Raw genomic sequence first — 26,256 nt, 5'->3', positions numbered from 1 at the left:
TACATGGCCCACCTCATCATGAATGGATTCACATCTAGATCAAGAGAGGTAATTGTGCCCCTTTATTCATCCCTCATCAGGCCCATCATAGAATACAATGCCCCTTTTGGGATGTACCTTACCTGACACCTGCAGCAATTAGAAAGACCCAAAAAGTACCTCACCAAGATGATCAAGGGACTCAAACAGATGCCATATGCTGCATTGTTAAAAAAACTCCAGCTCTACTCAGTTGCATACTGCCTACTTCGAGGCGATCTATGCCTGACATATAAAGCTATGTCCAATCCAGAATTAATGGACATGCTCCACCTCAGTAAATCTAAATCCCTTAGAGCCACACACTTTTGGTACTTGAACCTCAGTACATAAATAAATAGGACTTGCTGGAGGGCAGATTCATAACCCAGAGGCTCCTTCGCTCTGGAATAGAATCCCAATTCATGTTAGGCAGAGCACCTCACTGAATCTCTTCAAGAAGAATCTTGATGAGTGGATGGGGGATCGTAGGTTTGTTCCGGGGATTACTTCCGTGTCACTATTAGACAGAGGCACAGTAAACTAAACCGTAAAAAGGGCACAGTATACTCAAATCAAGGGGTGGCGTAAGCCAAACAAAATCGGGCTAGGCTTATAATTGCCCCAGGGCAGATAGCCTAGTATGAACCTATGAACCAAGAGACTGTCGTACAAATGTACTGCGTTACAGTATTAATAGAAAAAACAAGTGCAATCAATTTGTGTGATACATAATATTTAGGGCCCTGGCAAGTGCTGTGATTTGAAACTGTTGAATCTTTTGAAAAATTTGCAATATGCAGTGAATAACTTAAATGAACAGACCTTTTTTTTTTACTTTAGTTTTTAAATTTACTTTCTTATTACATTTCATTGCTATCATCTATTTGACTGCCATGTAGTTAAAGCTGTTGGCTGCAGCAGAAGACATTGTTTCTCTCTCAGAAACTGAGGAACTGTGTCACAGACTTCAGCATTGCTAACTGTGAAGGCTAGGGTCCTTGACACAGAAATAAGGGAATAAACAATTCACCATGCTGTAAGTGTGCATGGTATTGGTAATATATATTATTATTTTGCACATGTGTGTTTCCCATTTTCCCAGTAACTGTAATGTGACTGTTCTGATGAAAATATATATATATATATATATATTTTTATGTGTGTGTGTGTGTCTAGATTATATATATATATATATATATATAGATAGATAGGTGGTACATGCATACATACATATATATGTTGTATATGTAATTTTTTCATGGGGCAGACATTCTGGCATGATGTTGTTTTCTTGGAGAGATACTTTTTGATAACAACACATTGGGAGAAAACAGCTGATGAAATTAATTCACCTAACCTCTCCAGTCAGATTACTATTGCATTCACTTAGTGAATAATGCTATTAAGTCTGAGAATCTTTAATAGATGTGTCAGTTCTTGGTTGGCAGTGACTCAGATTTGTTTCTTACATATGTGTTACACAATCTATAATCTATAATAATAGAAATGTAAAATGATACTTGAGATAACAGCTTTTTAAGTGGAATATTGTGAGTTTCAGGTTCTTCCTTCCTCCCACATTCATTCCCTTGATCAGGAAAAATGTCATATTTCTTAGTTTGTAAAGGTCACCTAATTAGTGAAGTTACTGTCAGTGGGTTTTTCATCTTCAGACTCTAAAGGGGCTGAATAGATTTATGGCCCCAATGTAGAGAAATTCTATAGCTGTAAATAACAGTCCACAGTAAAAAAGCTGGGAATTTTGTAGCATGAATAGTTTTATGAACTCAGTAGGTAAGAAATAAAAACAGAGCTACAGCTACTTTACTATGCATCTTCCAACAAACATTAAAATGTGATAGGCAAAATGGGTGTAAGAGCAAGAAAGACAAATTCCTAAATAAAGTATCATAAGACTTATTTTAAGTCTAACATAGTGCACACTGAGGAATCTGACTAGGCTAAAAATTACACAGTGTGGAAGAAAGTGCTCACAATTTTTTTTTTTTTAGTATATTAAAGTATGGGGATTATCCTGTTGAGAGGAAAATATACCCTGGGTCTAGGAAAAAGAACTATTGCATTTTACAGTGTAGCTGTCCTTTAATTATCATCCTACTGATAAATATATTTTTTGCTCTATTGCCATGTTTTAAGTGAAACTATTGCAACCACTTGTATTTATTCAGCCTGCTTTACTAGGAAACTATCCATAGCCAATAGCCATTATAGTGATACAAAAAAATTCTTGCCACTTTTGTTTCTCTGCTATATATTGAAGCAGAGATCTAGTAATGTAGATAGGCCTTGCGCGCCCAGGAGAAACTGGTTTGGTTCCCTGAATGCCTATCAGTGAAAGCATACAGTACATTACAGGATCCATGCTAACACACATTTTTATTTAACAATTTAAAACATGAAATGGGTAGAAAATTGATAGCAGATGAATGATTATATACTTTAAAATTTAAATGACATATATAACATATTTATTAGATTGTATATTGTTGTTGTACCATATGTTCTTTGTTTAGTGGATCAATGTATAAATAAATTGTCATATTATGTGCTCTTCAGAGTAATATTGACTTCTTTCTAATGAGGTGTTTGGAACTGGAACTTCCAGTTCCAAACTCCTCATTTTTAAACATCAGAAAACAATTATTTTCAAATGAAAAGCCTTGGTTAAGTTATTTAGCTCAAGCCCTGACAACAGCCATCTCCTTCCCTGTGGAAGTAACTCACGAGATATTCGTGGCCGTGGAAAGAAAGAAAAGACCAATTAAACAGACATTTTTTTAACAGAGCCCTTAGGATTGAGCTGACCAGTTAAAATTTTGAATGTGCATACAGGGGTACTAGCGGGCAGGGCACTCACTCATCAGTGACAGAAATCACAGAAAACGGAGAAAATATGCCTACTTTCAAACTTCAGCAAGTTCACACTTTTGAACAGCTAAAGAAGCGAACTGGGCAGCGTTACGCAAATGCAATGGAGCAGACTTATACAATAAACAGTATTTAAAGTACCAAATAGAAGTTAGCGCTTTCGGGCTTTCGGCGAAACTAATGTATTTAAACCAAAGAACAGTCAGCATAGGTGCGAATTCTAAAGGATATGAACCCCGAAACCAAAAATATGATATTTAGTGAATTAGTGTCATTGATCCTCAGTGATTTTGCAGAAAGCCACAGACTTTATGAGACACAGACCAAAAATATACGTCAAAATGTTATACATTCTGCAAAGCTCTTGACAGTTGAGGTAGGTTGCTATTGGTGAAAAGCATCTTTTATGGCCAGTATACAAGTGAGACTAGAAGAATGCCCAGGACACTGTGTATACGTTTAACCCTTCATCAGAAGTAAAGCGCAACGTGTCACATTGGGGCAAAGTGTAAACTTGTTAAACTTTAAAGCTGAGACTGTAACAGCAAAATGCAGCAAACAGAGCGTTGTGTATTTATGTTTTAAATGCCACTGAACAATGACGATTGCAGTTTTCCTTGTGAATTCGGCCATTTTTAGACCAGGGCTAACTGGGTGGTCGTCATGGAAGTTGGATAGAGAGCGCCCGCGAGGACGGAGGCAAAAAGCCCTTTGAAGAGGATGGGATATTTTCTGTTCAGTAGTCAAATTATCCAGAAACTAAATTATCTGAAACTTACAAAGGGAAAGATTTAAAGTACCTACTCCCACTTCATACAGTGTTCTGAGAATTTTGTTATGAGTATAACTTTGAACTATTCTTGATAGTGACTCGTAATTTTGCCATATCATTCGTAAAATTATTAATTTTCTGTTAAATCACCGATTAAAGTCAGTCTCTCCATCTCTTAGCTCAAGAAATCTTTACAAATCCTAAAATAATGGTGATGGGGACAAAGGCGTAAAATCGGGGCAGATTAAATTTACAAGAGAATTATTTATAGAAAGTTGGGTTTTGTTGAGGTACATTAACCCCCAGATGCACAGTAGAGGACAGGAGGAGCTATATAGCCAACAGTAAAAATAAAGCAGCAAGCCAGTTTATCGAGACTCCAACTCCAAGGGCTACACATGGGTGAGGTGGGAAGGAAGCAATCAGAAAATAAAATCATAAACAAATCAAAGGAATTCATGATGCACGGACCCGGTTTTATCAGCACACATGGTCCAGACTGAGACTCATACACACAGCACAGAAACATCGGCTAACTGTCGCGTCACAGACAGTCAGTGTGAGTCTCTATTTGCGGGTGGTAGTCTAGGCCTTTCACCCTTCCCGCCCTCCTGATGCCTTGCGCGCCATTATCTAAAGTTGGTGCCGGTGGTAGTATGGTGGTATTGGTTTGGTACTCGTGGCGGTAGTGGGCCAGGGCCAGGGCAGGCAACTTACTAATAAAAAAAAAAAAAAAAATGCTCTTTTTCATGAAAAAAGTAAGTGACAGCAAGTTTGTTTTTTTAAATGATAATCTAATAATAATCTAATGGATTACTAGCTAAATGTAGCATCATCTAGATTCTACCATACTTACTCTAGCTAGCCTACTAGGTAATTATTTTCATGATGATGAATCTGATCATTCATCGGAAGTTGGAACAAAACAAAACGACTACTCTGCTGCTCACCGCCTCACATTAATTTATCACATACTTACTTTAATAGTCTAGTCTCTGTTATGTACACTTACTGAACTTCAAGATTAACTAACTTACTATGAATACAAATACATACAATACAAGCTGACAGTTACACAGTGCAGTCATTATGGCATCATACATTGCCATGTGGCTTTTTCACTTTGGCGACTAAAAAAAAAAAAGAAAATGCTCTGTTGGGACTTGGGAGGAAAGTGACTTAAAGAAGTGACAACAAGTTTTTTATATATAAAAAAAAAAATCTGTGGAAATGGACTAGCTAGCTAGCTATTAGGCTCAGGCAGGCTGTAGCATGAATGATTATGACATCGACTACTACTACTACACCACGCACGCAAGACAAGTTCATTCATTTCAAAAATTCAAATCAAATAGAAAATTTGATACCATACGCTAGAGTAGACTAGAGAGACAGTACTAGCAATTTTTTGCGATGCGATCATGCGAATGCATCTTCATTTTCCCTCTCATAAATTATGTAAGACAAGTTTATCTTTTAATAAAATATCAGCCAGGCCAGGCCACAAAATAAATGAACAGCAGCAAATAAGCTATTGCACACTTACATAAGCCAACGATTGCAGCCAGGTCAAGCGGTGGAAATGGGTTTGAATTTGTACTTGTACTGGTCTTATATTAATTGCTGTCTCTCTCTCTCTCTCACAAGTTCAAGTAAAGCGGGAGTCTCTGGACCAATCAGCACAGCCATTGGCTTGTAGCAAACAGGCTGCTGGGTCCTACAGCCTGCCAGATTCTACCCCCCACTCCAGATAAACTGTACTGAAATGCGTATAGTCAGTATGCCTCCCGACGTCCCTGACTTGGAGATACAAGATTTTCTAGTGGTAGGTTTTCTCTTCTCCAGGAGTACCTGATGCACATCTCTGAAAGTTGGTACCTGAAAAGAATTAAGATTCTATCACCCAAAATGTCAGAATGAGGGCCTGAAAGTTGGGGTGAATCATACAGCCTCTCTTCTGTGTAAGTGGCTTAACTGTGTGGGGTAACATGAACTGATTGCCTCTGGCCAGATGGAGCAGAAGGGAGAACCAATGCTACATGAGCCAAATGAGTGTCACTAGCAAGATTTTGGGTTTGTCTCTCTAGATCTTCAGGAGAACCTTTTGGATTAGAGGGAAGGTGTAGAGGGACTTAATCTCCCAGTTGAAGGACATAGCATCAGTTTTCCAGGCCTGGTTACAAGGAGTCCTGGAGCAGAACAATCTGGAGTTGTCTGTTCTGTTTGGAGACAAAATGATTTGTTTGAGGAGTACCACATTTGTGAACCTATGTCCAAAATGACTTCACTAACATCCATTTATTGGGGGATCTTTTCTGGATCTGCTGAGGATGTCTATGAGAACACTGTCCTTGGAAAGTATGCAAACTGGCTGTAGGCATAGGCTTCTTACTACGGCTATGCCCTTGCCTTCAGAGCTAGCCTACATACAGCCACATAATAATAAAATGTTGTTTGCAAACACCATTTCAGGGGGGTTGAGTTCTACAGATGAAAAACCTGTAGGGACTGGGTGAGGGCTTTCATGTTCTGCACATTGATGCGCTCCTAGATTTCTCTGTTGGACCACTGTCCATGAACTGTTGTGGAGCCTGTCATTACACCCCAAGCCAGGTCAAATGAGTCTTGAGTATAGCTCCTGAGTGGGTGTGGGTGGTAGAAAGGGAACCTGTGTGTTGAGTTTCACTTCAGAGCTCCACCATTGCAGCTCCCTCTTTAAATAGGGTAAGAAAGATTTGGATGTCCGGGGGGGGGGGTGTTGAGACCAAAGGGATCTCCGGTACTACTGGATCTTCCTCATGTGTACTCTGGCATAAAGCACCATCAGAATTGTGACTACCATGTACCCTAGGTCTCTAAGAATCTCTCTTGGTGTCATACACAGGGGTGAAAGGACTGAAATGACTGGTGAGAGAAAAAACATCCTTCTGTAGGAGGAAGGCTGCCACTGACAGGATATTTAGTCTACAACCTAGAAAGACTATGTCCTGAAAGGGAGTCAGGGAAGACTTCCTGCAGTTGAAAGCACATCCCAGTCTTTCCAGAAGATACATAATGAATTTGAGATGTAACAGAAGAGTTTCTTTGGATACAGCCTGGATGAGCAAGTCATCCAGGCAGGGAAAAATCTGTATACGCTATGTTCCACAATGTGATAGCCAGATCTACGCACTTTGGGAAGACAGTGGGAGGTGCACACATATCACATGGTAAATCTGAAAACTGAAAGTGTGATTAAGAGACTGAAAACCTGAGAAATGTCCTTATAGGGATGTGCAGGTATACACGTACGCAAGTACATTTTATCTATAAAACTTCCCTTAGAACTGAAACCTGTAACTTAGTGTAGCTAAAAAAACCTTCTTGTGTGAAGACAAGCTAACAGTGCAGCTATCAAATATTAACACAATATAACATAGTTTAGTGGCATATTGCAGAAACCACTGAAGGATAGGTCTGTATAACCCAGTCCATGACCTACAGTAGCCCACCCAAATACAAGTCTGGACAACATGGCCATGCAATTTCCATATCTATCTACAGCCAGCTTGGCACATATGAGCATGCAAAGATAATGAAGCAATTGCCTTGTTCACAGTCAACCATTTAATCCTTAAAAAACACACACAGTGTGCAAGAGATGCACGTACTGAACACAGTTTCAGCAGAGGCAAAAATCTTGCATGCAAACAAGATTGTCAAGGACACACACACTACATCACCCAAAGTGTTCGACACATACACACACACAGACCAACCTATGCTGAGGCACTAAAAAGCAATCTTCCCAAACCTCAAAGACCTCCTAAGCCTATAAATAGTAAATGCCTATCCTCAGCAAGCTATAAAGCACTCACCAAAAGCAGCATCAAACACCACACATACTCCTACACCCAATGGAGCCCCAGTAGCAAAGCCCATAAAGCAAGCAACTATATTACCCAGGACTCGTCATAAGGGACTCCACTGTTTTGCACATAGATGCCCCACTCACCACACTCAGCAAGGAGGAGGTTACAGTTAATTGCTTATCTGGAGCTAGGATCTGCCAAGCTATCCTAGTCTACATGGGTGTTAATGACCAGAGAAGTACTTCTTAAGAAGAGAGACATTGTTGACTGCTCTGAGTATGCATCTCAGGCAGGTATGTGCCATGCATTGAGCAACATTCTACCTTCACCAAGGATGATGCCACAGTATGAAGCAAAGTCGACTGACTTCAATAATTGGTTTACTTTCTGCTGTCTTTCCAGGGGGATTCAATATTTGTCATCATGGGAGGACATAGTTAACAGACTACATTGCTTTACAAAGGATGGCCTGCAACTGTCTCCCCTAGACTTTGGAATATTAGTTGCAACTTTATCCACCCCTTACAGCCTTTTTAGGCAATGTCAAAATGAAAAACCTACCAACATAGCAAATAAAACCTAAAGGTGTTACTGCTCAATGTTAGTTTTGACACAAAACTCCACATGCTACACACACTTCTCACACTAGAGGATATACATCTTTCCCATTACCAAGAGGTGATTTAAGTCCACAGAAAGTAGTCCAGCAGTGCAAGGCTTCAATACCTGCCACACAGTTAGACCATCAGCTGCAGAGACAGGGACAAAAGGTGGAGGAGTCAATCTATATCAGCTACAAGCATATCTCTACTTTGATTAAACAAAAAGATGTCCTGGAATTTTTGTTCACATGCAAACCACCATAGACAAAGTCCCATACCAGATCCTAGCAAGCTAAAGGTCACCATCTATATCCCTAGAATCCCATAGTTTATACCTAGACATACTAGAGACATTCATCACCCTTAAACCAAATACCCTATTTATGGGAGACTAACTGCCATTGTACAGGCTGGGATACATACACTACCTCATACTCACAGGCAAAATGATTCCTTGACTTTATTAGCACAAATACCCTTGATCAGAGAGTGTGCACAACCACCAGAGGTTCAAACGTACTGGACCTGGTACTATCCAATATGGGAAAGTGATGCCCCCCTCCCTCCAAGAGTCACATAGTCACTGTTGAGGTTGGACCACAAAGCTGCCATATTTGAAATAAAAATCAACTCAGTAAACTAGCAAACCCTGTAAAAGAACTAATACTAAAGCAAACTACACTCTATTAAGCAATAATTTAACAAAATCCAATGCTCCTCCCAACCCAGAGTTTACAACAACCTATTTGGAATTGTTTACAGAGACCATGTACAACCACATAAATGGTTGCGCAAAGGCTGATGTACTGAGTAGAATAAGTCCAAAACAAATTTTAAAAACAAACTACACTGGTGGAATACTAATCTTAATAAGGTCAATAAAAGGAAAAAAAAAAGTCATGGCTAAGATCAAGAAAAGCACCTCTTATAATGATAGAAGCCCTTTAATTAAACAAAATAGTAAACTAAGAAGATTAAGTTCAACAAGGCCAATGACAAGGTCAATATAGCCTCATAGGCTAAGGTCAACCACAAGACCTTCTACAGATATGTCCAAAACCTCAAAGGCAGCAAACACCAGTGTGCCAAACTGATGAGTAATGGTGCCACCTTCAGTGAACAGAGTGACAGCAAATTTGCAGCCAACATATTCAAGCTCAAACATCATCCCCCACTCCCCCTGCCTCCCCCATGAAATACTTACTAGCATAACCCCCCAAGCTATTTACAGGGAGCAGGTCCTAGTGGCACTTGTAAGTCCAAAAACACAGCCTCAATGGACTCCAACAATATCCTGAGATGCCTCCTAAACAGCTACAAACATGACCTATCAGGACTACTCCAGTCACTTTTCAACTGTTTCCTCAAAACAGGTTTTGTACCATGAGAATGGAGGACTGCAACTGTTATCCCACTTCACAAGGGTGGACTATCAACTGACCCTGGAAACTGCAGACCTATTAGTCTGACTAGTCTGATATGCAAAGCCATAGAATGAATTATCAAGGAGATAATAAACAAAGACTTAGACAACCTTCAGAGATTGGATCCAACCAGTTTAGCTTTGTCAAGGGAAGATCATGCCTATTAAACCTGGTGGACATCTTTGAGAAGGTCACCAAAGCAATGGATGAGGGGAAAATGGGGCATGCTGCCCTCCTGGACCTAAGGCATTTGATACAATACTACATTGAACATAATACAGATACTATTATGACCTTTGACCAATATGTGGCCAAGTTAGTAAGAAAATGACTGTATGGTTATCTGTCTTATAAGTAAGGAAATGGCGTCCAGGTCCAAGTAAGCCATAGTGTCACTTTATTTGGCCCTTATCAGATCCATCTCATGGAGTATAATGCCCCTTCAGCATATACCCGACTAGACATGTGCAATAGCGGGAATGCCCACAAAGGTTCCTTACCAGGAGAATCCAGAGTATAAACACACTGTCTTATACAGATCACCTTAAAGCCCTATCTCTAATGTCTCCTACATGTTACTGTGAGGCGATCTATGCTTGGCATCCTTAGATCCAGCTCTGATGGACCTTTTGCACATTCTAAAAGGTGTTGAGATGCAACAAATCTGGAATCACCCTCCAAGTTCTCTCTTTCCTGGAGATCAAGAATAGTCTTGAGTATAAACCTTTTCCTCTGGGACTGCGGAGAAAGAGTTTCTATACTACCCTGGGAGAATAGTTACTGAACCAAAGGGAGAATGGGGTAAGATTGATTTCCAGGTGAAAAAGCTCTTTCTAAAATATTCTGCTATCATTCTGTATAATTGTCTGATGTAATGCATTCCCAGACTGAGAAGGACAAACTGAGGATGTGTGGGCCAATTAGGAGGCATAATACAGTTGGTAGTGGGTTTCTTTAGAAATAAGACTTCCCCAGGCTTAGAATCCCACTGAGGTTTCTCTGGAAATATTTTCTTTGTATGTTTCTTGGCTTTTTGAGGAGGCTTTTATTCCCTATGAACAAAGGAAACAAATTCCTTGGACAACTAGAGACTAATGTAAGTAAAATCTGCTTAAAGTCTTGCATGATTGCTTTTTTCCTGCAGTGTTTTAAATAGTTCAGCAGCAGAAGGGACAAAAATGATGCCTCTGTGAAGAAGAGAGTCCTAAAGCTTGGCCTTTACATCTTCAGGGAGGGACTGAAGACAAAGGCAACCAAACCTGTGGATGGCAGATCCGGTGGCAGCAGCCTTGAAGAAAGCCTCTGCAACACCATAACTGTATTTAATGGAGTGTCTGGCTACTTGGGTAGCAATATTGAGCATTAAGGTCAATCTATAACCAAATGGGACTGGTTATTTCAAGCAGAAAAAGGTAACTTGGTTAGGCTTAAAATTGCTCGTAAGGGCAGCTAGTCTAGAACTTACCTATGAACCTACAGTCTGGGATTTATGTTCAGAATCCTCAAAGTTAGTAGAGTCTTAATCAGCTTTCCCAAGATGGATATTTAGTCATTTGTTCTCGGCAGTTCAGGGGCCTAAATGTCAGGGTGGCAGAAGTATATGCTTTCTTGCCATACCTGTCAATGCACCTGCTGTGACGATCAGATGGCAGTGCATTGGATGCTGGGATGAGTTTGGTGGGCTTAACCAGACAGAGAGAGAGAAAAAATGAACTGAGTGGGGTCTGCTATCAGACTTCTGGATAGGACTTTCATGTCCTAAGGCACCTTGTTGAACTAGTCTGGTGCCTTAGGTGTAGGTGGCTGTCAGCCTGCATTAGATGTAGCAGCAAAAACATCCAAAAAGGCTTAGGGGCCCCTACTTCCAATAATTCATAGCAGCTTTTCTAAATATCCAAGACCTGTTAAGTGTACCACTCAAAATTATGTATTATCCTGGAGATTGTTACCCCAAAGGAAATCCGGTGGGAAATTTGGAGTAAGTTTATCCTCATCATTTCAGGCTAATTGTCTTGTAGAATGCATTTGGGAGGAATAAGCAAAGGTGTCTTCATCTAAATCTGATTGCTCCTCCTCTGAAGTGGATTCATGCTGCATTTTCAAAGAAAGAGAGGCAGGCAAAGGGGAGGAAGGAGGATTTAAAGATAAGATAGCTTTAAAAGCCTTGAGCAAAATCCATCCATTCCTTCTCATGGGACATCTGATGAGGATTGACAAGTTTGTTTTTTTCCTTCTTCATCAAGATGTCAGCTTTAGAGTGTGAAACTCTGTAGAACCTCAATAAGAGAGCCAAGTCAGGTATCTCTTCTCTGACTAGGATATGCGGTATGCCCTCCAGTACCCTTTGAAAAAATCACCCTGGGTTCCCCCTTCTGTCCCATAGTGGTAGGAGACTCAGTCTTGTCAGACATGTTGGCGAGATACATCATACAGTCCTCAGAAAGGGTAGTGGGTATCTCAGAAGGCTCAGATGTACCCATGGATTCTTACTGCATCTCAGTCAGTGGGTATGTCCAAATCAAACTGAGCTGCTGAATTGGTTTCAGTTTTTCAACTTTTTTTTAGGTGCCAGTGGGATGTCTGAGGCCAAGAATTCAACCATTTTGTTAAGAGCAAGGCTGCTGAGATGTTGGGTCTCCAAATAGGTGTTCTAATATTTTTAAGGACAAATGATTGATAAATTTTACAGCTATGATAATTGTGCTCATGTGGCATTTATATACCTCTATGCCCATGGACTGATGTCATATACCAGATGTAGACAGCATCAAGTTTTTTTTTTTGTTTTGGTACCCCAGCTAGATGTCACGTCTGCCTTGGCAAATAACCCACAAGTACTGGTATACTGCAACAATGATCTAAGGAATGAGATACATTTTATACAGATAAAATTACAGACACACACACAGAGTCATATTCTCTAATCTTTGTAGTCTATTGTCACAGTTACGGCTGAAGATGGTCTATGAACTGATTCATTTACTCAGTTAAGATTTAACAAACAAAAACAAACAGGCCTTAAAATTAGTAGTTCAATACAAAAACGTTTTTTTTAAGTCACAATGTTCTTGCAAGAGGACAACTGTTTTTTCAGCAAAGCAGAAAAGTACTGTACATGAAAATTCATTAGCACAGACTGCCTTCAATCACCATATTTGTTAGTCAGCTTTCCTAATGACGTCATGGACCTCAGAACTTTTAAAATGTACAGTTCAAAATTTTAAAATCCAAACAGAGAAAATATTCTACAAAATGCAAAGTTAATATAAATCAGAAGAACAGTAATGTTCCTAAACCAGTTATTTATTTCAACTGGAAGACATCGATGGGCAAAGGATTGATAGCTTCTTACAGGGAAGGAAAAAAAAAAACAAGCAGCTTCTCTTATGATATGCATTTGATAATGCTTAGATTGGCATGGGAGCTCTGCCTTATGCGGTATGTCTGCTAAAAGTTGTACAAGTCAGACAGGAAGGGCCTTGTTCGAGTCATACTTGAAGGACATACATCTGCCTTTACATACAAATATGTCAAGTACAGGCAATAATGCCCTTTTAGCCTGCCAATATACCAAAACAGTTGTTTCCATAATAAGAGACCAGGCTGTTCTTAAAAATATCTAAACTAGTGCTTGCTTTAATGTAATTTGGTAGTCTGTTCCATGTATCAGCTGCTCTCTCAGAGAGCCAATTAGTACAATTTTGATTCCTATAAACTCTTCCACATAGGTTGTCTAATGATGCTCTACTTTTTGATAACTCCAAACATTCCCAAAGGTAGTCTCTAAATGCCCTATATACCTGAATAAGGTACCCACTTAATACCTATAAAAAACACTGTAAAAGCTCAGATATTTTAATCTTTCATTTGTTTGTGTCTTTCGGCTTTTCCTGGTTAGGGGTCGCCACAGTGGAACTCCGGTCTGCTAATAATTGGTAGTTGATTTTTACATGCCGAGTTACCAGCCCTGATGCACAACCTTCAATGAAGGTAATGCCCTTGGTATATTCTGCTGTACTCTTTCCAGATTACTCATGCTTGCTTTTTTTATAAGGTTTCCATATTTTTATTCTATAATCATGTCTCTAATGTAAAAAAAACAATGGCTATCATTTCTAATTTCCTAGACTTTATAAATCTTTTAGTACAACCTATAGTTCTTTAACTATCATTAACTACTGGTCGATATAATTAGAAAAACTCAAAGCTGGATCTACCCATACACAGTGGTCCTAAAATAAATTGACAGTTTCAATCAAAGTGTACTGTATTAAATAGTAACCTTTCAATTTATGTCACCCAGATCTCATGTGCTTAGTTTTTTTATGTATTTATCAGCATATTGTTCTCATGTGTCAAATGGTCAATTAAGTCAAGTTCTTTTGCAGTTATGCCCTGCAACACATAATCAGTTTACCCATTTTCATCTACATACAGACTGTACAACACCTCAGATGAAAAAGATAAATTTGAAAGATACAATCTAAGAAGGATGGGCCTAGAATATAGCCCTGAGAGACACCCCGACTCTAGCCTTGAATTTCACCTTACTTGCAATGTCCTATTTGTAAACCATGCAGCTATCCATCTTAATAAACAGTACATCAATACCTAGTTGTTCTAATTTAGTGATCACTACTTTATGCATGACCTTACCAAATGCTGAAGTTAAATCTACATAAATTACACCATGGTACAATTTTTCATTCATAGCTATTATATTGTTATAGAACATATATGTGGTAATATATCAGCATGCATGTTAAAAATAAATCTATGGTTTCAGGACCCGACCTTTCCAATTCTGATAATTTATCCAAAACAATCCTCTCCATTATTTTTCCACAACATGAAAGTAAACTTATGGGTTTGTATGAATTTGAGTTTGTCCTAGTCTCCTTTCCCTTGAAGACAGGTATGTACGTCTCCAATCTTGCTGAATATCCCCATATTTACACAACTTAGCAAATAACAGATACAATGGTACTATAAGTTCATGCCAAAGTGTTCTCAGGTCATTATTACTAATTCCTTCTCCTCCATGTGGTTTGTTTAGATCCAGCTTGCATATTTGTTTTAAAGTATAATCTAATTAGATGTCAGTATCTGAGGTTACCTAGATATCACTAGGACAATTTATCATCTCTTTGTGGAGACAAGCTGGTTTCCATAAGATTTTGTAACTATATCTATAATCTGTTGTTCCTGAGAATAAATGTTAGAATCTACATGCAGTTTTTATCTATTTGCACATCTTCTGTATTTATAAACTGTTTCCCTATTATGCACAAATATCTTTATATACATTTTCTTTGAATTTATCTTGATCTTGTCTCACACTGTGTTTAGTCTGTCCAGCTTGTTTATTTCAGTTTTCACGGTGTAGTTTGACCTCTTTTCCATTTCATATATTTTTTGTCTCTAACCTTAATCATGTATCTTGTTCTTATGGAAATATACTCTCCTGAAATTGTGTGCATAGATCCTGATGTCAAACAATTTTCTGATTTTTTTTTTTTTGCATTCAAACAATTTCTCTTTCAAAATGTTCCACATTTCTTCTGCAGCTTTTCCACCAATCACATCACTCCTATTAGTTTTACAGAGTGAGTGTTTTGTTGTCACATAATCTGTTAATCTTCTGTGCAATGGCGTAGATTTCAGTTTGGAAAAATTATTTGACAAATTAACCTTTATAACCCCATGATCATTGCACAGCAATGATGGTAAAACTTCACATGAAGTAACAGTAACTTCTTTAGGAGTACAATCTCTAGTATGCTGTTCCCTGGTAGGCTTTTTTACAATCTGAATCAATTGTTCCTGAACATACATTGCAGATACTTTCCTTACTAATGCTGTTGAATCAATACAATTCCAACCTGTTTCTAGCACTGCCACTATTATTCTTCCCTCCTGTGTTTCATGCAAGAAATGTATGAATTCCTCTAGGTCATCATTATTTTACTTTGGTGGTCTACACACTGCAACAATTGTTATATGTTTCAGTGTTATCTTTATTGTCACAGTTACACAATCTACAGTACTGGTGTTGTTATTGAACATTTAATAATCACAGGTCTCAATCTTTAATCCCTACCATAATGCCTCCACCTTTACAGTAAAAACATTTGTACCCTGATAGAACTGGTTTCCATTCATTGTTCTTTAACCATGTTTCACAAGCAATAACATTAATCTTCTGGTAACTTACAAATTTTCCAATAAAAATGACTAATGCTCATAGCATTAAAAACTATCAGATATGCATCAAGTTTTCTGTGAACTATTACATTTTCAACCTGCAAAAATCCTGCTTTATGTTTTTCAAATAGTGCAAATATCTGCTGCAAAAATTCTCTTCCCTGTTCTTGACAAGTGCACATCATCCTGTGAAACACGTGCCCAAAATTAGACTTGGATGTTCAACATTTCCATTTTTTTTTAAATGGGACTTGTTTCATGTAGACATCTGCCCAATCTTTTCATTTAGTGTGACCTGACTCGCCTTTCTGTACTTGATTTGTGAAAAATACAGCCTAACACCTGTACAAGTTACACTAAGGGCTGTAAGCTCCCTACCAACAGTCAGACAGTTCTTGCATATGAGATAATTTGTATCAAAATGAATAAAAATATCCATACTTCCTAACATTAATGCATTCTAAGGCTTTTCTCACAGCCTCTGTTTTTGATCTTGGCAAGTATAACACTATTCAGTGCTCATTATCTTATGTGCAAATAAAAGTATCAGTTTATGTAATAAATGAATCACCAGTTGCAAGAATCTTCAACTTCTAGTACAGTAATATCTGCTCTATCAGTTGCTACAAAAGAATGTTCTTTATTTCTGTTAGTCTCATTAAATTCCATTGTTGTCATTACTACATTTGCAAGCATACAATTCACATCCAGATGGATGTGTACATTCACATTTTGAGCCATGTTGTCAACTTCTTTCTCCTCTTTTCTTATAGTAATCTTCAATCATTCCATGTTCAATTGCAATTTCTTCCTTTTCACCTGCCCTTTGTCTCTTTCTACATTCTCTTTTGGAAAAATTATGCATTTTTCTGTAGGCGGAAGGCTTTCTGGTAGAAAAGTGTTAATTCCTGTAATCTGCATGTTACATAGCAAAGCAGTGTCCTTTTTAGTATGTATTGTCTTTGCTTTATAGACAGTTTCTTTTTTTCCCTTATTTGCTGTCAACTTCATCCTTTCTTTTTTGTATTCTTCTATATGCACCAATTTGTCAGACTGCTGAATACTTGTATCCAGAATTCCAAACTTTTCAGGGTTATTATCTTGTTCACTAGGGATGGAGTGATCTTTACTGACAATAGACACTTCCTTTTCTAAACGTGTTCTATTTGCTCTTTAACAGTTCTCCAAGCTGTGCTAATTGCACAAGTACAATTGTCATCCTTAAATCTGGATTTACTACTAATAATGGTGAGCAAATTATGCAACTTTTAATATGAAGAGCAAAAACCACCATTATCAGGTGCCACCTTTAAATATACACAACATTTAGTACACTGTACAAGATACTTGTGCTTAGCAAATCATTAATGGCATACTCATTAAGGAATCCATTTTCAGCTGCAAATGAATACAGGGTTCCAAAAGAAAAGGATAATCAAAATCAGTTATCACAGAATTTAAAGAAATTTTAAATTAACTTCTATGAGAAATATCACACAAACAATATACAGCTAAGTTTTAAAGTAGAAGAATAAAGTCATTATTCTGATGGCACCAGTTGTGAAAGTTCCACAAAAGCTAGAATCCCTTTTTGTTACACGCAAATGTGTGCAGTAGCTTCTGCTCACTATATCTTGCAGTTGCACGTCTTTTTAAACAGTAAAGATCAATAAATTAAAATCAAACAGGTTTCAAATAAGCCAGAAATAATTCATAATAAAGTAGTGATCCTTATGACAAACATTTATTTTTGTTCAACTACCTCCTAAACCAACCCATGGATATTTTTTTCCAAACACTGTCATCCAGCCAAAAATAAACAGACTCCCCAAGGTGCAGAGCTTGGGTCTCTCTCTATTAGGTTACTCTCTCAACCAATATTCCACATCAAACCATGATCCTGTATACAGACAATCTTGTAATATCATAACCACTTTAAACTCTAATCTAAGAGGGCTTTAAAGTCTGTCTTGGATTTCTGATAAGCTCTCAGTGAAGTCTTCAAAGACTAAATATATTTGAACCTCACTACTTGCAGCTTCTCCTCTTTCAATTTTTAAACCACATCTGTCATTCTATAGGTACAGGCTTATAAATATCTAGGCATACTTCTTGATTATTCCTTACCTTTCTATTTTTGTACTGCGTTATCAACCTTTTATCGACTTCTGTCTTTAACACCACTGACTCAAAGAAATCAACAATGAAGAATGTTCTCATCCCTAAGCTCACATATACCTTTACCACTGTAGCACTTTTCAACCCTTGGATTATGACTGTTCATTAAAAATCCCAAACAAAATGTCATTCAAATGCATCACTGTGCTCTTGCAAACTCCAAAATAACCACCCATAACTAAAAGAGACACCTTTCAATTTGCCCCCACCATTCATAAATCTCTCTCATTCAATTTCTGCCCTCTTCCCCATCAGTTTTCCTATTCTTCACCTCTGTTCATTAAGAATATAAAATTCTAGAAAAATGTCCCTATATTGTCACCCTTTCATATACAACTACGAAGTATACCTTTTAGACTGTACACAGTTGTTTCGAACTCTATTGAAAGATACTAGAAGCCTGTCCACAATGTCCACCATTAAGGAAACATTTCTAATTCATTTGGAATAAATCTGCCTGGCCAGCTGTTTTAAATCTAACCTACCCCTTCATCATATGTTTTATTCCCGAAAATATCCCTTCTACTCAGACTACCCTCATTACTAAATAAATTGGCTTTTACAATAATTCATCTCATGATGATGAAATTACCAGTTATTATTTTGTCCCTGCTTATGGCTAGAAAAGGTCATTGGATCATCCTATTCATCGGGTTAACAAATAAAAAATCACATTCACTGTGGCATTTGACTAAGTTGTCTCAATGAAGCTGCATTTAGTGATAGATCCAATCAAATCTGTAACATTTTTCAAACACACAAGTCCTTCTATAAAGTTATGGAGCAGAGGATGGGTTAAGAAAATTGCTGGCTGGCTCCATGGTACAGGCTAGTAGGGACCTCAAAAGTCAGTGTTTGGGCTTCAGGCATCCTCTCAAAACACCAAAATTTACATCAGGCAAGATGCTATACTACATTCCTAGTTGTATCAACTTATTTACATGTTCTGTTTTGAAGATTATAGACCCTTGTTTGTGTGTACTAGCACTCATACAGCTCTTGTTGCAATTTTACATAGTCTTGACTACAATCCAAATGATCAGGTTCAACTAATGACTCGAATATTGGAGAAACTGGAAAGCGGAAATGGGAGTGTCCAATGTTGGCTCATCCGTCTCTAGCAGAGTGAGGTTGTCCAAGCCCACTACTGTACTATACTGAGATCATAAACAGAGGTTGGGAAATATTGTGGCAACAATAAGGACCACAGTATATATAACATGATCGTAGCAAGAGTCAATGGAGTGACAACGAAATCACGAGTTTTTCAGGATCAGTTTTCCCCCCTTGCCCAATGTTGGGTGATCAAGCATTTGCTTAAACAAATTAGGCAGTTAGGAACCCCTACAACATCCAGGGTAGAAATGTTTTATTTTCCAGCAAAATGGCCATGAAAAACCTGCTGAGTTATGGCTTCAGGAAGTTACGACTCTCAGTCACCAAGAAGCATAAAGAGAGAATTACATAGCCATTAAAGTCATGTGCAAGCAAAAGTGTTAAAAAAAAAAAAAACAAGTGGGCCAAAACAGAGGTTCCAGTTCAGTGGCAAATACTTAAGTCACGAGGCTGAGGAGTTAAGGAAGTTAGGGGACATATCAGAAAGTCCCCTACAGCTGCTTGGATAATGGTCCTTCACCAAACAGCTCTCATTGTCTACTGCTACAGTGGTACTGGGAGGTAAATCACTACAGGGGAGGGGGGATACTGAAAAAGAACTGCACAAACTGGATCCAAACAAAGCACTGGGGAGGAGACAGTATTAGTAATAATGACCGGAGAACACTTCAGCAATAACTTAAAGTGCCCTCTTTGCCCAAGGAATTGAAAGATCACCAAAAAAGAAGAAATAGATGCATTTTGGAGAAGTATCTATGAAGAACCTGTGGAACATAAAGATGCTAAATGGATAGAAGTAAAAGAAAGAATAAAAAGTTTAAAGGTACAGAATATGAAACGGGATGAAGTAACAGCCAGAGAGATTGAAACGGAGTTAAGAAAAGCCTCCAATTGTAAATCCCCAGGCCCAGATGCAATACCCAATTTCTAGTTAAAAGTATTAACATCTTTGCATGAAGATTTAGCCATAAGTAAGAACTATTTATATGTGCACCCCAGACAGACACAGCCTGGCTAACAGAAAAAACAATGCTCCTACTTAAGAGTGAACACGCACACTACCCCAAAACTTATAGACCAATAACCTGCCTTCTGACCATGTATAAACTATACACTGGAATTGATGCCAACAGAGTCTATAGTCATTTAGAAGAAGCAAAAGAACAAAAGGGCAATAAAAGAAAGTAATATGGAACAAAGGATCATTTGCTGTTAAAGTCATAGTGGAGAACTGTAAAAAGGGGAATAATTTAAGTATGGCATGGATTGACTACAACAAAGCATTTGATAGGATCCCACATTCATGGATAAAAGAATGCTTAAAAATGTATAAGATGCACCCTACACTGACCAACATTACAGTGACCATGAAACAGTGGTAGACCACTTTGCAATTAAGCCATGATAAAGGACAAATTATTATTCTAGGGATAAAAATTCAAAGGGGGATATTTCAGGGTGACTCTCTGTCACCACTGCTATTCTGCCTTCCCTTAACCCATTAAGCTGTCTACTTAACAGCTTAGGTCACAGCTATAATTTGGCTATTAGAAAACAAGAAAGTGTAAAGACTTCTTTTGTCGATGATTTGAAACTGTATAGCTCATCAGATGAGGAACTGAAGAACAACTGCAAGTTGTCAAAACTTTTTCAGATGATATAAGAATGTCATTTGGTCTTGATAAATGTGCAAAAGCAACCTTTAAAGCAGGAAAATTGCAGCAGCAAGAAAAAAAGAAGTTATGTACTTACCATAACGTTCCATGTTTGTAGCCCATCTCGCCGATATTCGGCTCCGACTCGTCCGATACTAAAGCTTGAGAGCTTTTACTGGCTCAAGGCTAGCCCCTATCCCATGGTGCCTCACGGCAAATCTCCAGATCTAGTTTGCAAGAAAGCAATAAATACCTATCAGGTACGAATAAAAAAGGGAGCTCTATAAATACAGCAAGGATTAGAAATATAACCCATTTCAGGTGGACAATAAAAAGAACTGTGTCAGGCAGCACCAAAAAGGTCCACCAGATCCCCCAGAAACAGGAAGGTTTTTTTTGGGAGGGACGCAAGAATATAGGCGAGATGGACTACAAACATGGAACGTTATGGTAAGTACATAACTTCTTTATGTTATGTAGTCCTATCTCGCCGTAATTCTTGTTGGATGGGGACAGTGTCCCTAGCACCTCTATCCCAGGTGGCTCAAGCGAACAGATTCTTCAGCACAGTGGACCCAAAGGATGACCTGTCCCGGGAGGCCAAATCCAATTTTTAATGAGTGACAAATGTATGTGGTCTTGCCCAAGTAGCTGCTGCACAAATAATATCAATTGGGAGCCTAGATCTAAAGGCACATGAAGTAGCTACAGACCTAGTAGAGTGACCTTTAACTCTAACAGGTAATTGTCTATCAGCTTGTTGATAAGCAAAGGATATGCAATCCAAAAGCCATTTCGAAAAAGTAATTTTAGAAACAGGCAAGCCTTTACTTTTGTTAGAAAAGGAAACAAATGGGTTGATCAGATTTCCTGAATTCTTTAGTCCTGTGTATATAAAACCTGAGTATTCTGTGGACATCTAGCTGGTGTAGTCTATACTCTGATTTATTAGAGTGGTTTGGAAAAAAAAACACAGGTAGCTCAATAGTGGTATTCAGATTGTGCTCTGAGCATACTTTAGGAAGAAAGGAAGTGTTTGTTCTGAGAGAGACTCCTCATGAAAGATAATGTAAAGAGGTTGAATAGTTAGAGCTTGTAGTTCTGAAACTCCCCTAGCAGATGTTATGGCTACCAAGGATAAAGTTTTCCATGATAATTTTAAGTCTGATGACGAGGATGGCTCAAAGGGTGCAGACATCAAAGATGAGAGGACTAAGTTTAAGTCCCGGGGTTCTAATGGTTGTTTTATTGGGGACCAGAGAAGAAGAACTCCTTTTAAGAAAGTTTTACACAAGGAATGCTGCATAATTGGATTTCCCATGAAACCAAAATGGAAATTGGAAATGGCAGCTAATTGAACTATAAACTGTAGCAGCTGCCACTCATCCATGAAAATTTGTTGTTAGGAAGGATAAAATGGATTCAAAAGGAGCTGTATATGGGTCTAAGCCCCGATTCATAGCCCAAAGGGAAAACCTTTTCCATTTGCTAGAATATAGTTTCTGAGTGGAAGGCTTATGGAATGAAATTATGACGTGTTTGACCGCAGGGGATAAGGGAATACACCTGACTATTCGTGGAACTGGAGCAGCCATGCCGTCAATTTGAGGGTGTGGATGGAAGGATGATGGATCAGGAGATCTGGGGATGGATCCAGAATCCATGGTTCCTCCAAGAGGTAGGGCCACAGGAAGGGAAACCAAACTTGTTGAGGCCAGTAAAAAGCAATGAGGATCAAGGAACTCCTCAACTGTCTTGCTTTCTGTGTTACTTAGGGGATGAGTGGAAAAGGAGGGAAGGCATACAGAAGTCCCGGGGGCCAATCATAAAGTAGAGCATCCCTGGGTAACATCGCCAGATGGGGAATGCTCCATCTGTGAAAGATCTCTTTCACAACCATTGGATTCAGGGACCACTCAGCTGAGTTTGTCTGCTATTACGCTGGATTTACCCGGGATATGCGTTGCTATCAGGAAGCAGGTATGACTTGGTTCCCTCTTATGTACCATATGATAGACATGTTGTCTGACTGAATCGCAATCGTCCTGGTAGGAAGGGGGCTGTGAAGTGCTTGCAACGCATACAGCACCACTCTCATCACCAGAACATTGATGTACAAGTAGTTCTTGTGGTTCTGCTAAGTACCTTGGACTGTCATTCCTAGATGATGCTCCCCCAACCTATCTGGGAAGCACCCGTGGTCAAAACTTCTTTCTCTTGGGGAGGAACAAGTGGACGACCTAAGACAAGTTGTTTTGTGTGTAACCACCATATCAGATCCTTTTTGCATGCATTTGTAATTAATATCTGGTGAGAAAATGGAAGGTCTTGCATCGACCATTATGCAAATAGCAGCCACTGGAGAATCCTTATGTGTAGGCGAGCAAGAGGAAAGTACAGTTGTGTACACTTACCATAAATGTAGATGTTCGAGTGTATTCACTGTTGCAGTGATTACATTTGGGTTATCTGCTTGCAGGTAGCCCTCAGTCGGCCTGATTAACAAAGTCTTGGGTCCTGCATTGGTTGCTGTCCCTTCTTCCATGACGTCAGGTCGTCAAGGGTATAAAACATGCAGCCAATGCCATTACATCAGTTTTTCTTGCCCCAGATGTCAGGTGCACCCCTAATGGGAAGCAATTAAATATAAAAGTACACAACTGTACTATGTTTTTCGTGTTTCACTGTTGCAGTCATTACATTTGAGTAGATTCCCAAAGCTATGGTTGGGAGGAGGAATTTTAGATAGCATTAGGGCCAGTTATAAGGCCCTGCAAGACTGCAGTGGCAAAGCCAGCTCTGGATTTAGAGAAAATTGGCAAATGATAATTCTTGGTGAAAGTATGTACAGAATTCCAGGTAGCAGCTTCTAGGATGCCCCTGGTAGGGACACCACTGAGAAAGGCAGTAGAGGTAGATGCAGCCCTGGTGAAGTGAGGTCTGATCCCCTGGGGATAGGTTTTCCATGGTGCTTATAGCAGAAATGAATGCAATGGCTTATCCATTTAGAAATGGTTTGCTTTGAAATAGCCTTCCCCTCTGCCCCTGCAGAAAATGCCACCAGCAGTTGTTCAGATTTCCTTTGAGGTTTAGTCCTATCCAAGCAGAATCTAAGTTGTCTGTGCACATCTAAGGAATGCAGTATCCATTCCCCTTTATTCTGTGGATTGGGAAAGAAGGTTGGCAAATGAATGGACTGATTAAGAGCCACACTGGATACCACCTTGGGCATGAAGGATGGATTCTGAGGGACACCCTGTCCGCATGAAAGATGATGAAAGGCTCCACTGCCATAAAGGCCTGTAATTCAGATACCCTTCCAGCTGAAGTGATTGCTAAAAGGAAAGCTGTTTTCCAAGAAATAAATTTTAAGTCTGTAGTAGCAGCTGGCTCGAAAGGAGGTAGAGTGAGTTTCTCCAAGACAAAGTTAAAGTCCCAGGCTGGGGTTGGCGCACTCCTGGGTGGTCTCAAATTTTTGGCCCCTCTGAGGAACTGCTTGAGCAGTGGATGAGAGAAGAGGGGAGGTTCTGTGTTATAATGAGCTGAAATGGCTAAGGCATGGATTTTAATAGAGGAAAAAGACAGGCCCCTTGTGAAGCACCTCAGTTAAGTATTGTAAAATCTGAGGTAAATTGGGCGCTGCTGTGCTCATCCCTTGAGACTGGTTCCAGCACAGAATCTTTTCCATTTTTCAGCATAAGATTTTCTAGTACTAGGCCCTCCTTGCCTCTAAAATAATATCCATCACAGGTTTGCTGAGGGATGGTTAAGTAATTAGCCAGGCTGCAAGGTTCAGTGTTAGAAGCTGAAGGTGCAGAATCTGGTTCTCCTGCTGAGACATCAGGGAAGGAATCTGAGGCAGGCGCCATAGAGATAACCATGACATACTGCACAGGAGGGGGTACCCAGTGTTGGTGTGGCCAGACTGGAGCAATCAAAATCATCCTTGGTTTGTCCTGTTTGATTTTTAGTAGTACTTTGGAAAGCATAGGTAGAGGAGGAAAGGCATAGACTGATAGGTTTTTCCAGCTGAAGGACAGAGCATCCACTTTCCAAGCTCATTTGTGGGGACTCCTTGTGCAAAATTTGTCCAATTGGTAGTTCTGGGGAGAGGCAAACAGGTCTATATCTGGGCTCCCCCATTTGCTTGTCAACATGTTGAAAATCCTTGGTTCCAGTTTCCACTCGTGTGGGTCCATGAGGTTTCTGCTTAGTCCGTCTGCCAGTCTATTTAAATTTCCTGGCGGGAATTGAGCTTGTAGGTGCACTTGGTAGCTCAAAGCTGTGTTCCACAATGCCAAGGCTAGTCTGCAGAGGGGGTAAGAATGCACACATAACAGTGATGTTCTCAGTCTTTACCATTAGTTGTCCTGGAAGAATGTGGTCCTTGAAAGCTGTCAGAGCATTCTGTACAGCAAACATTTCTTTTTTATTGATATGCAGGTGCATTTGACTTGGGTTCCATTTGCCCTGAAGGCACTTCCCTGCCAGGTGAGCCCCCCATGCATAGTCTGATGAGTCTGTTAGGGTTTGGACAGCAGGGGGTGGTGTGAAAGGTAGTCCCTTGTTTTGGTGGCAGGCCACTGCCCACCAAAGGAACTCTAGGCATAGACAAGATATGATACGAATCATTGTTTCTAGGTCTTGAGAATGTTGACACCATAGGCTTTTTAGATACCTCTGTAGTTTCCTCATATGCAGTCTTGCATATGGAATAAGAAGAATGCAGGAGGCCATGAACCCCAAGGCTTACAGTATTTGTCTTGCAGATAGCAGGGTTTTTGTGGCCACTTGTTTGAAGTAGGTTGTCAAATGAATTTGTTTCTCTGGTGTGAGGTAAGCCATCTGGGAAGTTGTATTCAAGCTTGCTCCCATGAATATAATTTGTTGACAGGGTACAAGGTGTGATTTCTTTTTGTTTATGGTGCACCCCAGACAAGTTAGAACCTTTTATGATTCAAAAAGTATGTCCTGGCTTTCTGCCTAAATTAGACAATCGTCCAGGTATGGGTATATTTGAATATTTCTTTGCCTGCAAAATGCAATAACTGGAGCTAGGCACTTTGTGAATACCCTGGGCGCAGTAGATAAGCCAAAGGGCAGTGCAGAGAACTGATAGTGCATGTAGCCTGCTTTGAAGCGTAGGTATCTTTGCATTTTGCAATCTTCAAAAAGGTGTTTAGAGTAGACAGGTCCAGGATAGGACACCATGAATTGTTTTTTCTGGGTACCAGGAAAAGTCTTGAGTAGAAACCTTGTCCCTTTTCCTCTTCTGGTACCAGTTGAATAGCCCCCATGCTTAAGAGAGAAAGTACTTGTTTTTGGGCCCCGGAACACTGATTTGGGGGTAGGTATGGCCAGCCAGTTGGTGTTGGCAGTGTGTGGAAGTGAAACCTGTATCCCTGGAACACTATATTTAAAACCCATTTGTCCTGGGTAATGAGTTCCCAATTCTTTGCATGAAGAGCAATCTTTCCCCCCAAAGGGGCAGTCAGTTGATAAGTGCTTGAAAATTTTAAAAGGAAGTCATTGAGACAGTTTACC

Source organism: Protopterus annectens, chromosome 4.part1 (genome assembly GCF_019279795.1).
Source record: "Protopterus annectens isolate FY-2018-M chromosome 4.part1, PAN1.0, whole genome shotgun sequence".
Classification (NCBI taxonomy): domain Eukaryota; kingdom Metazoa; phylum Chordata; order Ceratodontiformes; family Protopteridae; genus Protopterus; species Protopterus annectens.
Note: the sequence above shows the minus strand (reverse complement) of the source record.